This window comes from Aulonocara stuartgranti (genome assembly GCF_965226115.1).
Source record: "Aulonocara stuartgranti genome assembly, chromosome: 6".
Classification (NCBI taxonomy): Eukaryota; Metazoa; Chordata; class Actinopteri; order Cichliformes; family Cichlidae; genus Aulonocara; species Aulonocara stuartgranti.
Window position 1 is genome coordinate 5521789 of NC_138944.1, and position 15109 is coordinate 5536897.

Genomic DNA, 15109 nt, shown 5'->3' on the forward strand with positions numbered 1-15109 from the left:
TTCTTGAATCTGTTTCAGCACTTTGTTATCTGATAACTCCCTTGGGATGTACATTATCACCTAACAGACTGAAACTAGGAAGAAATTTATCAATCAATATCATGCTGTGGTTTTGGTAATCCCTGGCTATGTGTAATAGGTTGCTGAAATCCACTTTTTAACACGCTGACTCAGTCAGTCGAACAGACCCACCAGGCTCTTTCTGCTGCTCCTCCCTCTGCTCTGCCCTTGATCAACCCAGGGTGGAGAATGCACATGGGGACCACCCTTAGATTAAAGGAACCTATTGCTCCCTTGATCAGTGGGAATGAACTCTAAACATACTCAAACACACAGAGAGAACAACATATGTGCGTGATTACATGTACACAAAACACGATGGAATGTCATATGGCAGTATAATATCAACTGAATTTGATGACACACTCTTCACCGAGTATGTATATACATGTGCATAAAGTCACAGTTAGATGCTCATATTTCAAGGAGAGACGCCATGAAAACGTAAAATAGGAGACAGAGACGAGCACAGAGTGGGTTCCCTCATTAAAGTCAGTTGCAAACTATGGTGTGGTGTGCGCTGGTTTCACAGGCCGCTGGTTTTAGCTGGGTGTAAGCTGGGTGTAAGCTGAAACCTTGATGTTGTGATGCTGCTGTCGTCAGAGGGCTGCAATGTGTCGGCCAGATGAGGTTTGCCATTAAGTCCCTATCACCATGTACAGTACAACTCCCAAAAGACCTTCTGAGCAGTCTCCTGTCAATCTGTCTCTGCTTTCTCCTCCTCGCTCCCTCTCTTGGTTGTTGCCATGGGGTGCGGTAGTGCAATGGCGGGCATCTGAAGGCTGGTGCAGAGAGACGTGGGGTTAAAGATGGAACGGCAAGAGAAAGGGGAACGGGCCAGGCGAGAAAGATAAGGATGAAGGGCAGGGAGAAGGGACAGAAAATAAGATGGAGACTGAGAGAGATGAGAAGAAGGAAAAGGGGGTAAGGAAAACCAAAGAGAGGGGATGGTGGGTGTTTCTCCTTTTATTTTTGCTTCCTTAGAAAATAGCTTTGGACTCTGTGCTTGGCTGATAGCACTGCTACTGGCACACGAACACACATAACACATGCATACACAAACACAAACTCCTTTTGCTTGTTCTGCATGGCAATCACCATGGTAACCCAATGTACAGAACACAATCGGGCTGGGATATTTTTAAGTTTCAAAGGAATGGAAACAACAATAGGGATGACAAAGGGAGGAAAAGATGAGAACTACAGAGAATGAGAGAGCGAGGGAGAGAGAGAATGAGGGTTAAGCCAATCTAAGTGCAAGCAGATGGATACACGAGTGTGTGTTAGGGTGTGTGCGTGTCCAAGGTCACAGCCCAGAACCATCTGTATAGCAAAAGGCGAGAATAAGAGATGGTGAATAACAGGCAGTGCGTAAACACGTTACAATGTCAATGCAGGCAAATTACAATCTAATTTACCAAACAAAGAAAAGTAAACAAAGAATTTCTGCATAGCATCAAAAAAAACCTTTATTAATGGTACCTGCAGCAGAGTGAACTGCAGGTAGTGCTAGCTTTGTTATATTGTACTGTTGTATGTATTGTCTGGCGTCTCAGTTGTTCAACACTGTGCTGTACTGTGAGACCAGACTGACCCTGTAGCACCAACTGTGTCATACTTGTCAATAGGATTTCCTTAACATTAATCTTAACCCTCTTGTATGTCTTTGTGTGTTTAAGATAAACAAATTGTGTTTTTTTTAATTGTCAGAAGTTTCATAAACACTCCAGTAGAATTTTCTGACTGTTATTTCATAGTTTAGGCTTTACAGGGTTAATACATGAGGTAGCATCAGGGATCACGTTAGCTGATTGAGGGATTTCTAAAGTAACCAACCTGCATTTTGCCATACACAGTATAAAATCTGTACATAGCCACCATGACTTTAGCCAATGCGCATTATCCTTCTTTTGACACTGAAAAGGCTGAACAATTTATTTACTATGAACCAAAATGAGTGACTGAGACTATAAATGCATCAGGAAATTGTTTACAAAGGTCAGAAGTAGAAGTCTTAAAGCACTTTTACACAAGCCTTACTCTTCAGATACAAACTACTCCCGCCTTTTACTGTGTGTGGCTTTTACTGGCAACAATGGATATTCTATCTGTCTGTCTCTTTTTGCCTAGTGGGAGGCGACCCGTCTTCGTCGTGGTCTGACTCGGAGCGATGGCGGTCATTCTCAGACAGGCTGGAGAAGGTCGACAAATTGTTGCTATCTAATAAAGTTAACGCAGACAGATTGTTAACACGCTACAATCAATCTGAATCAGTCCGCACTGATGAGCGCAACTAAACTGCAACGATTTAAAAGACTTTTTTTCTCTTTTCTTTGTATACAGGGAAGAATAAGGGTGGTAGGACACATGCTCGTACTCTTGTGCGTGTGTGTGTTTTATGGGTGTATTTATGTATGTGTGTTCTCCCCAACAAGAATTCATCCCTCCTGTCCAGCTGTAGATTTAGCAAGGACAGCTGAGTTCGTTTCAGAAGTTGAAGCAGGTCACAGGTCAGACACTGGAGTAGGTGGCCTCTTGTAGTCAGACCACCATCCAACAGTTGCCAAATAAATCAGTCTTGCTGAGTAGTTTGGCGAGCTTGACATACCTCCCTCCCTCGCACTCTCTCTTTCTGTCTGTCTTCTTCATGCCCTCTTTCTTTTACACACACACATGCACGCACACTTATATCCAAACTAACAGCAGTAAATAAAGCCACATCTGTCCTAGCCGTCCCCACTGGACATAAACGACACAGCCACCTTGAAAATCCTTTCCCTTCACCGATGCTCACATTGACTTCTCAGCATCGGTCCGGCGTCGTTTTCTTCTTGTTTTTGCCTTTTAAATTTCTTATGGCAAGATGAATCAAGATAGTGTATTTATTTGTACGTCAATGTACATATCAGAATGTAATCGAGCTGCTCTGACTTGTACGGGGGGGCTTTGTGCACCACTCGTATTGGCTGATATACTTGTACAAGTATGTAAGTATGCATGCATGCAAATATGTGCACACGTGCTTTACACAGTTCAACTGCCGCCACCAGCACTTAGATCAGACTGCACTGCGTTCAAACTTGCACTGACGTAATGCTTTCCTCATCTATGTGCAGCTGTTCATCACACGTATCGAGGTGCAATGTTGATTTAGAGAATAGAGGAACAATGGGTAGGACCACAGAGGCATGGCTAATGGGAGTTTGACGATCTAGATAGTCTGCAATAGCCTTAAACAGCATCTTCTGTCTAATCCACAGCTAGAGTTTGCATCAAGTCAGACTTTTTAGTTATTCTATGTTTATCCCTAAAGATGTTTTTGACACATATTCTGAAATAAGATTTCTTCAGTGGGAGTATAATTTACAGTGTGACTAGCACAGTTTGTGATGAGCCAGTCTCAGACCATCTGTCAGGTAGGTTTAGGTGTGCTTCTCTGGTCTGGATTCAGATTCAGTAAGGATTTTTTTAGGTGAAGCCCTTCCAGATTTAATGGGCTGTCAAACCAAATATGGAGCAGTAAATGTATTTACTCATCCTCATGAAATAGATGAAGCTGGAACCTTGGTGGCCCAGAAAAACCCTTTTCTCTTGAGACCTCTTGATCTTCTTCTTAATTTGGAACAGTTTTGGTTATTAAGTGATTTCTGTATTTGTGACTTCTCTCGTGTTGAACTTGGCTTAGCTCATTTGCAAAGGATGATGTGATATCATTCAGTGCATCAGTCAGGACAGAGTGAAATTTGAGTAAACATCTGATGACAGTTGTGGCCTGTTTGCTAATGTTGCCAGCACTATCAATCACATGTAACCAAATCACACAGCCCTCACGAGTCAAATCAGAGAAGTTTGGGAATGTAAAAGTCTCAAACAGGAACAGACAACCAGTTACTCTTATTTCAACATCTACAGTCAAATTAAAATCACTAATAAAGCACAGGGAGAACATTCAGACCGCACACAGAAATGTCCCCGGTAACTAAGAGGTTCAAAAAGAGAACCTTTGGCTGTGAGACGACACTAACCAATCCAGCAGACCACTTCTTAGGTTTAAAGTTGGCCACTTGCAACCAGAGATTGGGAAACTATCAGTAATTTAGGATAATAATAAAAATAATAACATGACTCCTCCAACCTAAATCTTCGACTCAACAATAAGTAGAGCATGAAACAATGAGACGATAAAAAAAAAGAGGAAAACTAAAATTACTTGATGGACGGAAAACATGCAAAAAACTGTCTGCAATTCCAGCAAAGAAGAAAGTCTATAGAGAAACATCCTTGTTATCATATGTCATATGAAGTATATATTGGAGTATCTGCTGAGGTGCATCGCAGCCTAGCGTTGTCATCTTACAGGCTCGCATTAAAGTTGATGTCTCAAACATGTTTATTAGATCCATCTTGCAACTTTTGTTTGCAGATTTTGGATTGCTGAAATCTCAGAATGTGTAGGTGCGTTATATACTAATCTAGGTTTTAAAAGTTGTGAATTTTTGGCAGTCAGTATGCTTTGAACAACGTGTTTGTTGAATGGTATCTTCCTGTCCAGCAACAAATATTCCCAGATTGGGTGAGAACTTGTGTGAGTATAACATGTGATGAGTTTTGTAACTTTGCAAAACAGTCAAACAAGTCAAACACTCTTACTTTACTCAGTGATAGAACTGAGCATATAAACTAATCTAACATTAGAAATGTCCTCAAAAACTACATTTTACACAAGATAATAAAAAGTGCCAGAGTGAAAATAGCAATGCATACATGCAAACTGCAGTTCACGAGAACCTGTAAGCAGCTTAGTGTCCACTCATGTGCCCTCATGATGCACTTAAGTTGATGACTCCTTCTGGAGATCGGGGTCGTAATGACAGAAACAAGACACAGAAGTCCTCATAGGTCTTCAGGTCTTCACAGGATCAAGCCAATGACTTCTATCAGGGTCGTGTTTTGTGGTAATGATACAAACTGGAGACGACAGACCGGCGTTGTGTGCCGCTGCAGATAGGGCAGGTTGAGCTCCGTGTGTGTATGAGTTTCACCATGACAATATGCCTCAAAAGATAATTTGATGATCTGTGTGTTTTGCTGCCAGGTTATCCCACCACCTCCACCATCTCCTCCCAACCCCTCCTACTCTGATTCCTTTACAGCCGCAGTAACTTATTAATTTCTGTCAGCTGGTTTTCCCTGCCATTTAGAGATACTACCAAATCACATTATGTCTGTCATGGATTATGTGTACAGGCAATACATCTCCTTGAAGAAGAAAGGAGGGAAAAAAAAGATCAAAGATGTTCTTACAATCACCTCTAAGTGGATACAGGAGGTGGAAGTGTTTTCATGCATGTGCGTGTTGCAGCCCACGTGTTTTATGGGGAATGCAGATAGTCGACAGAAAGGCTTTACATTTTGCTGACTACATACATCAATTTTCTTCATTTATTATAAACTTTGAGGAATATTAATCATCGGCCAGGGATTGTGTTGAGTGCAGTTTGGAATACTTAAGGGTCACTCATGCAAGAGCTGCTGAAGGAATGAAATAAGAGATGCTCATTTCGTGTTATACCCAAGTGAGTCAAATAATAACAACAGAATCTGAGAGGCCACAGAGCCATATTCCCATATTTACCCATATTTGGGTGTGTGTGTGTGTGTGTGTGTGGTAGAGGATTTGAAGCTGTCACTTTGTAATTACCTCAGCAAATACAGGCTTGGAGAGAGTTGACTGAAGTCTTCCAGTTGGACAGCCCTGGGAGAAAATGAGAAGTGACAGGCCACATAACACAGCGTGGGACGTAAATAACTTTTACCCCCCTTTCTCTCTCTTCCTCGCTCTCTCTTCGTCATAGAAACATGGATGATACTTCAAGGATTTTGAAAGAGAGAGAGAGGGAGAGAGAGGGAGAGATGAGCCGAAATGAGAGAATATCCCTCTCTTTCATCTTTTGAAAAAATCTCTGACATCCTCTCTCACTTGCTTTGATGAAAGTCTTTGGGTTTTTTTTTTTTGGTGTTTTATCCTCTTACATGAGGTGTATGTATTATAGCCTGCGTGCTCCAGTGTGTGACGCATTCACACACACACATGCACGCAAACACACACGCATTCACACTGGCACGCACCGATATCATTCTCTCACCAGAATGTGTGTAGGTGTCATGAGGAATTGTGTTTTCAGAATCAGAATCAGAAACTTTATTGTCATTGTCATGAGAACAACGAAATTAAGAATGGTCCCCGATCATTGCATCATCCCTAGCAATATCAAAATATAAATAAAACAATAAAATTCAATAAATAAAATAGATAGAATACTTAAAATACTAATAAGATATAACAGTAAAACATTCACATACATTCCCACACACATTGTGTACGCATGTGTGCGCGTGTGTTTGAAGGACTTTTCTCAGAGCCTGTCGGCATTGGAGGGCCTGAATTTTTCATTCGGCGTCCTCGTCAAGTACAAAAAGTCCAGGGTTTTGTGTTCTACCCAGCAGCCGCTTGCCTTTATTTCTGTTGTCCAGGACTTCCTTTACTGTCCTGTGTTCTTTAAGCTCCAGGCAGGTTGTTACTGAGACAGAAACACTGTTGTTACAGCGCATGCATGTGTATCAATCAGTGCCGTGTATGTGTCAGTGTGTGTCCTGCATTGATCACTGAAGAAGCACTTCCACATTGGCAAAGACTGATGATATGTCTGCGAGCAACTTCAACCCCCGTATATGTACATTGACAGTATACACACACACACACACACACACATATTCACACAAATGCATAGTATACATCCTTTTATGCTTTACCATCCTGCTTCTGGCTCTTTATCATCAGTGTCTTTCTGCTGTTTCTTTCTTCTCTCCCGCCCTCTTTGCACCTCCACCACTCTGCCTGGCTCTAGTCCAGCTATAGATTGTTAATTGCGGTTTGTACGTGATGCAGGGTCTCGCCTCCAAATACTACAGCGGTGTTCTTTGGCAGACATCAAAGTGTCGGTGTTTCATTCCATGGGGATTAGTGATGGTAGTGTGTGATAATGCCCCTGCCTGCTCGCTGAATTAAACGCCCATGGCTGGGTGCAGGTACCAGGAATCTAATGAACACGCAGTCTTACAGGCAGTCATACACACTACGTACGCTAAAACAATGGGAGAAACACGCAGTTTAGGCAGACACACATGGTAAAACCACTGTGAGAATCAGAGCCTCATTACGGAAAAATACATACATTAAACTGTGAACTAAACATCACGTCTTCCATCTGACGGGGAAAAAAGCTTTTTATTAGCCAATCTGTCCACAAAGATCCACAGTACATGTCCTTCACTCATCTCTCATCTTTCACCCTGTGGCAAACTGGATTTTTAAACGTCTCATTTTTGATCATTCCCCCATACTCATATTCGACTGGTTTTCTCTCTCACTGTCTGTTTTTCTCATCCTCTTTCTCTCTTTCTCACCAGCAAAGTTAATAAAAAAAAAAAGAATTAGTAATAACACAACAAGATAGATAAAAAGCGCAGTCTCTATAGCAACTCTCGCCATGATTTGTACAAAGGACAAATGACAAGTGTTTAAAGGGCTGCGGGGCGTTTTAATGTTCAGTTTATGTTTTCTCTCGTCGACTAAGAAGGTCTCGGGAGACCGCAGGAAAAACAGCCATGAAAGAGAAATTACAGAGACAGACCGAGGGAGAGGCCGAGGGAGGGAGAGTGATAGAAATACGTCCTTGGTGATCAATGCATGTGCTATTGTCTGTTCTGTTTCTTTGCCTGCAAGGACGAAAGCAGAGGAGAGGAGGCAAGTGATGCATACGAACAGGGTTTTAAGGGGCTTATAATAAATTCCTGACCAGACCACAAAAAGAAGTAACTGCACTGCTGCTAGTGTTTAGGTGTGTCTCTGTGTCAGGACATGTTTCATACTGTATGTATGAAAATGTTGCTAGACTTTGTCGCTGCTATTCAGGTCTTTTAATTGAATTGACAACCACACTCACAGGAGATTTAACAGGCGACTCACAGGTAAACCATGCAAGTACCAGGCTGGAACCCCTTTTGTATTTGGAATCTCCTGCTCCACAACATCCCAAAATATCTGGGGAGGTCCTTTGAGCACTATGAACTCATAGTCATGTTCAATTAACCAGTTTGAGATGAAGGGTACACAGTGATCGTGAAGGGATGGACATGGTCGGCAACAGTATTCAGGTAGGTTGTGGAGTTTCAGCAATACTCAGTTGCTACTAAGGGGCCCAAAATGAGCGAAGAAAATATCCCTGACGCCATTGCAACACCACTAAATACACTCGTGAGAGTGGACCAGGAGTTTTGATATTCTGTTTTCTAATTTTGGTGAGCGTGTGAGGATAGTAGCCTCAGTCTCATGTTCTTAGCTGAAAAGGTTTTATGTGTTGTGCATTCAGAGATGCTCTTACTACCTTGGTTGTAAAGAGTGGTTATTTGAGTTACCATTGGTTTCCTATCAGCTCAAAGCAGTGTGGCCATTCTCCTTGAACCTTTGACATCGAGAAGGCTCTTGTGTCCAGAGAACTGCTGCTCACTTGATATTTTTGCTTAATGGGACGATTCTCCAAAAGAGGGAAACCTTAGAAATAGTCATGTGGGAAAAATCCCAGTAGCTCAACTAGGCCAAAATTTCTTAATTCACATTTCTCCCATAATCTGATGCTCAGTTTGAACTTGAGCAGGTCATCTTGACCAGTGGTCCCCAACCTTTTTTGCGCCACGGACTGGTTTATGTCCGACAATATTTTCAGGCCAGGCTTTAAGGTGTCGCGGATAAACACAACAAAATAAAACCAGTACCAAACAAACCAAACCAAAAATAAATAAATTCATTCATAACAAACGGGAAAAGATGCAGGGAAACAGAGTTAATGATAAAAACGATAAAAATAACGATAAAAGCGATAAAAACCCTGAAAACCATAAATTTCACACCTCTGGCAGCCCGGTACCAAGCGACTCACGGACCATGGCCCGGGGGGTGGGGGCCGCTGATCTTTACTATGTCTACATTCCTAAATGCCATAAGATTAGCTGATTAGCCAATAATGGGCAGCAGAACAGGTATATAATAAATAAATACTTTCAGGATCTGTAAAAAAAATCATAACATAATGGTAAAAAAAATTGCAATTCTATAATGTCTAATTTGCCATAGTTGTAGTACAAAAAATTAATTAGCTGATTTTGGCAGGGTCATGTATGAGACACACACCAATATTCATGAAGTGAGCCAAATAATAACTGACAATGAGCTGATGAAGAAGAAATAAATATGAGCACTTCCTGATTAGTTTAAATTCAACCTCCATGCTGCTGAAATTTGCCTGGAAGACAAATTAACAATAATTTGTCATAAATACTTCTTAGTTTGGTGTTCAATTTCAGCTTTAACCTGCTGTACCTGCTGTAGTTGTGTTATTATCAGTATTAGATACTCATGTTTGGTGTTATAGTTTAGTTCATGTCAGACATTAGTACCTATATATCACCCTATGTCAGAATTTGCAGTAGGTGTATTGCAGTTTTATACAGAAATGTATAGTAGAGCCAAATTATTCCCTGAAAAATAGATAAATAAATAAAAATAAGCCCCGAGCCCTAAAGGCTAAGATGGAGTTGGTGTGAAAGTGTAAACTGCATCACTTATGTGATTATTTCTGTTCTTCGCGGGTTTTAAAATGCGTGTTTCTTACTGACAACACTTTAATCCTCTCCTCTGTTTATTATTGTGACATCCTCATCAGCAGTCTGACATGCTTCTTCAGTGTACAGGCTGTCATTCACACTTGCTTTCTGCTTTCCTCACACTGTAAATATCTGTAAATATACTATAGATATGTGTTGAGGTTCGAGACCAAAGAAAAAGAGGCAGACAGACAAATAGACAGAGACAGAAACACCTCAACAGGACAGAAAAATGACCTTTATTTGTCCTTATGAACTGGTTTAACAGCACGTGGTGGTAAAAGAAAGAAAGGCACAGATAAGGATGGCAACAACAAGGGGAAGAGGGGAGTCTGCGCCAGATAGTGAAAGAGGCAAAGATAAAAAAAAAAGGGCATGCCGGAAAAAGAAAACACACCAAAAAATGAGAGAGAGAGAGCCTTAGCAGCCAGACAAACAGCTCTCTCCACCTTTAATCACCTCCTGCAGGTCAGCTTCTGCCTCGCCTTGACTTGCCACAATCTTCCAACTAACACTGAGCCAAGCCATCAAACAGCTATCTCTTCTTTTGCCTCCCCTTCTCTCTTTTCTCTTCTTTCTCTTTACACAGACAGAAAAGCAGAAAAGACCTTGATGTTTTTCCAATAATTGGCAGCAGAGGTTGACTTTTTTCCCTCTACTCCCCTCCCTCTTTTTCTGTTTATCTTTTTCTTCTGTTTTTTTTGCTCTTCCTCTTCCTTTAGAGATGAATAGTTGGCCCGGGATCAAAGGCAGACCCCAACCAGCCATTCTGACCACCACAAAGGGGCGTTGGGCGCTGGCTTGGGGCCAGGTGCTACACATGACCACATAGCCAGGGACAAGCCGTGCAGATGGGGCCCGCAGAGCCCTTGTCGCCTCCACCCCCTCTGCTGCATACGAGAGGTCAGCGGCTAAAGTATCAGAGCGTGCGCTTCCTGTAAGACGATCTAGCCTCGTGCAACTCATTCCATTTTGTTCCCATCTGTCTTTGTCTTATATTCATGTTTCAGTTTGTCAGTTTGTTTACTTCCTGCAACTGCTATGCCTTTGTTTCCTTCCTCACCTATCGTGCACTCTTCTTCTCTGACTCTGTTTTTCTTTGCTGTTCCAGAGTATGGATCTGAAAGAAACTGTCTGGCTGTACAACGGGAACAGAACCAGCAGAGGTAAACATTTTTGCCCTTGTGGACAGAAATATGTTTAAATGTTAAAGAAGACCCGACTTGAGTTTAGTCGAACACTTCCCCTTACTCTCAACAGTCCTTGTTTAAATATATAAGTCCTGCAGCCAAGTCCGATGCAGCCGCAGCCAGTACAAATAAATTCTTGTGGAGGACACAAAATGTGGGACAGATAAAACAAATGAACAAGCCCTTGTAGTCCAAATATATATGCAACACCCAGCTTGCTTTTCAACTCCTTCAACTGACACGTTTGCAGAACTTGTCTGAGAGTGGCCAAGATGATGTTACTGAGTCAGAGCAGGGCTATAGTCCACGTGTTTTACATGCAAATTCTTATTTTCTGTATTTCAACAAGTCACGCGTGCCACTGTGCACATCTCTTTCACCAGCAGAATCATGACTATTAAAAATCCATTACACATTTATATCTGTGTTACATCTGCGCCAGTTGCGATATGCTGAGATAGATCACAGTGTGTGACCATCATATTGTTTCGACAATCCAGTTCTTCCCTTAATTATATTTTGTAAGCTGCACATGGGAATCAAGCAGCTAGCCTACTTAACTTGTGTATTTCTGTTTAGATATCTCAGTGTATCATTACTTAAAATAGTAAAATACTATTATCTGGAATTTCTAGAGCAGAAAAGTTCAACAGAAAACTATGTGACCAGAAGTGAGTGAATTTATGATTTTAGTAAACATTACATGGTGCAATCTTTAACTTTAACTGGTTTGGGGAATGTACAAGTGTCTGAAACAGCGAAAACATCCAGGACATAAAAGAGCTGACATGGATTTATAGGGGTGAAAAAAAGACAACTGCAGTGTTTTTCCATACTCTGCATGCTGTCATCTGTGGATCCCCGGCTTCAGCCATATGTTTAAGATTAGATGTACTCTTTTGTTGGAGGAGAACACAGTCAACAAAGTTCTGCTGCCTCTCCCTCTGGTCATGAATCAACTGGGCTCTGTCCACACTCTCTCCTTATGGTCTTAATTCTATTAAACACAATGATAACACATTTACAGTACGATGATGATGATCGCATGAATAATGTTCCTCTTAATATTTGTGGGCACGTGTTTTTGTTCTGGGGATGTTTGTGTTTAAACTTTGAGAGAAGAATTGGAAAAATTAGAATGACTGGACTGTTTTGTTGATACTTATTGTGCGTATGTATGTGCTTTCACCCCCACACTCTGTGCTACCTGTTCTGTTTGATGTGAATAATTAAGAGTAATTACATATTACAAAAGTTGTAGTAAATGATCCAGTGATTAAAAATTTATTTATTTGAATTCTTGGCCACTTGGGGGCAGCAGATTAAATTGATAATCCAGCACTGACATATTATCTGTTATTATATCATTTGTTTAACTGAAAATGGGAATTCAATCATCAGTAACGTGTTACCTTTCCTTTGTTCTTGAAGAGAGAAGAACACACAGAATAATTTGTAAACAACAGAGATTTGCAAACAGCAAAGTCAGCATTAGTTCTTACCGTGCTTCAGAGCTCTGTTTTGTCTCATAAAATATATAATCCCTAGTAGTTTAAAAGAAATACACTGGATCTTTAGCTTCCAAATGCTTCACTGTGTTTACTAGCTAGATAACACACTTTATCTGTTTGCCATTAGAGGCAGGCCAGGTAGTGTTCGCCTGGTTTGTAATGCAAACAGCTGTCTGATGGTGCTGAATGTGGGTCACAAAAACAAGAACAGTTCGGACTAAATGATCCAGCCTTTAAAACTAACAGGATGGTACAAATAATTGAAGTTAGTTATATGTTTGTGGATCCCTATGATCGGCCCATTTACTTGAAACCAGCTCAAATGAAACATCCAAGATATCAAACCAGAAGCCTACCTCACTAAAGCCACTTTCTTTATGTGTCGTCATATCTGTATTTCTATTGTACTTTAATGATATGTTCCTAGATATGCCACTTAGACTGCTAACACCTCAATAAGACCTTATAGGCTTTCCTTTTATTGTCTTAGTAGGTGTGCAACTCTTGATTTGTATGCTTTTAGCAAAGTTACCAATGTCACTAGCTGGCAGAGCACTGTTGGTTAAATAGACCTACTCTACTGTTGCTCAACCTCAATCAACCCTTGTCCACCAAGAACAGCCTTTTCACTGTTATTCTTTAGTGGTATTAAATATAATCACTTCTATTTAAACGATATTATGAACTCAGCCAAAATTGGATTAAAAAAAAAATCTGCCTGTGATATGAGCCACATCCCTCATATCACAGGCAGAATCTATTAAACTCAGGTACTGACCCAGATCACTGTCTAAAAACAAAACCCATGGTGTCTTTCCATGAGACTACTCAAAGACTAACGATCTAAATTTTACAAAATTGCATTTGGAAGGTGAAATAATGGCAAATTCAGAATTTGTGTGGTTTCATTTGGCTTACTTTCTCTACAGTTGGGGCAGCCATGATAGAGGTTAGCACGGCTGCCTCACAACAAGAAGATTCCTGGTTTGAACCTCCTCAGCAGCTGTAGCCTTTCTGTGGGGTTTGTATGTGCTCTCTATGTCTCTGATGATGCCATCGACTGCCTTTAGTCTCCAACAAGTAAGGCGTGCTTGTTAGGTTAACTGATGATTCTAAATTTGGTATTTGGTGCAACTTATCCAAGGCGTGTCATCTCTTTCATACAATATCCGCTAGAATAGTCTCCAGAAGAAAGGGGAAAAAAAGATTATTGCAGTTTGAATCAAAACTGCAAATGTAGTCTCCTAAATACATGAAATATAGCTACTGTTACGAACACCAAGGAATAACTAAATCTAATATGGTCAAAATAATGTGTTACAGAGTATTTTGGAAAGATCCCATGTTTAGTAATCTTTTCTGGCTCAAACTAGAAAGTACGTTTGACTCCTCCTTTATTCACACCAGAGCAGGGCTCTGTATGTTTGATTTGGCAGATTTTTACACCAGATTCCTTTCCTGACACAAGCCTGAGGGATTTTTAGACCTCCTCCCAGGACTAAATGAGGGATATTTTTCTTTTTAGGCAAATATGTAAAACAGCAAACTATGAATCCACTTTTCACAATAAGAATAACACATTTTAAAGGACTTTTTAAAGTACTGCTACATGAGTAGGTTCACAGTATAGCTTAGAAAATGTTAACCCCTGCAGCGTAGAGGTCAATAAAGTTAATTAAATGAAACAACATGGCAGACTTAATATAGAAAAAGCAGTTAGTTCCAACTCAGATAATGGCCCACTTAGCACAGAGAGCTTACTAATTAAAAGAGCAGAAAAATTATAATGCAGTTACCTAAATAGGGTCAACTGGTTGGTTGTTTAGCTTCAGTGGTAACTTCTCAGCTGTTAGACAATTATGAGCAAAGAAGGCTGATGTTGTTTTTCTGTAATAATGGGCATTATTTTCACTTTTATGTGTTCCTCCTACAGAGAAAATAGGCCTGATCTCTCCCTTTGTGGTTGCTCCAACTGCTCACTTCTACCACCCACACAACACATTTTCCCAGGCAACAATGTTCCTACAAAGTTTACACACAATAAATAACGATATGCCCAAAGCAGTTAGCAGTGGCCCCGCTCTCCGTTTCCTGGCTGGAGTTGAAATGAAATGGTAATTTTGACTTGAGGAGGATTTCAAAGGGATGGCCTCTACTTTTCATCTTGGTGCATACCACGAGCTCGCCGACACATTCACGCTGGGATTTGAGGAAAGAAAGAAGAAGAGAAAAAAAGGCCGAATTTTAAGTTTTTCTATGAACTTCCTTCTTTCTTTTTACTGCCATCTCCCCACAGAAAAAGAGATGTAACATTGTTGAGATCTCTCCCCCAGATGGACAGCATTTATATAAACAACCACCCCCGGTTCACAGAACGTTTGATTGATGTGTCATTGTCCAAAGATTGTTTCCAGGCATTTGAATAGATAATTCAGAGTATTTGATGTAGACATTTTTCTTCAAAGAGCCAAAGGTCAGATGTGGGGGTAGAGCAAGGGTGTCCTCCATCTCCCATGCTATTTTTGCATCCAAGGCTCCAACTAGCTTGTCTGCTTCTCACAGGGGAGATTGACTGACACTTGAATCATTCTTCTGCTTAAGATTACAATGTGGCTTCCAAAACTC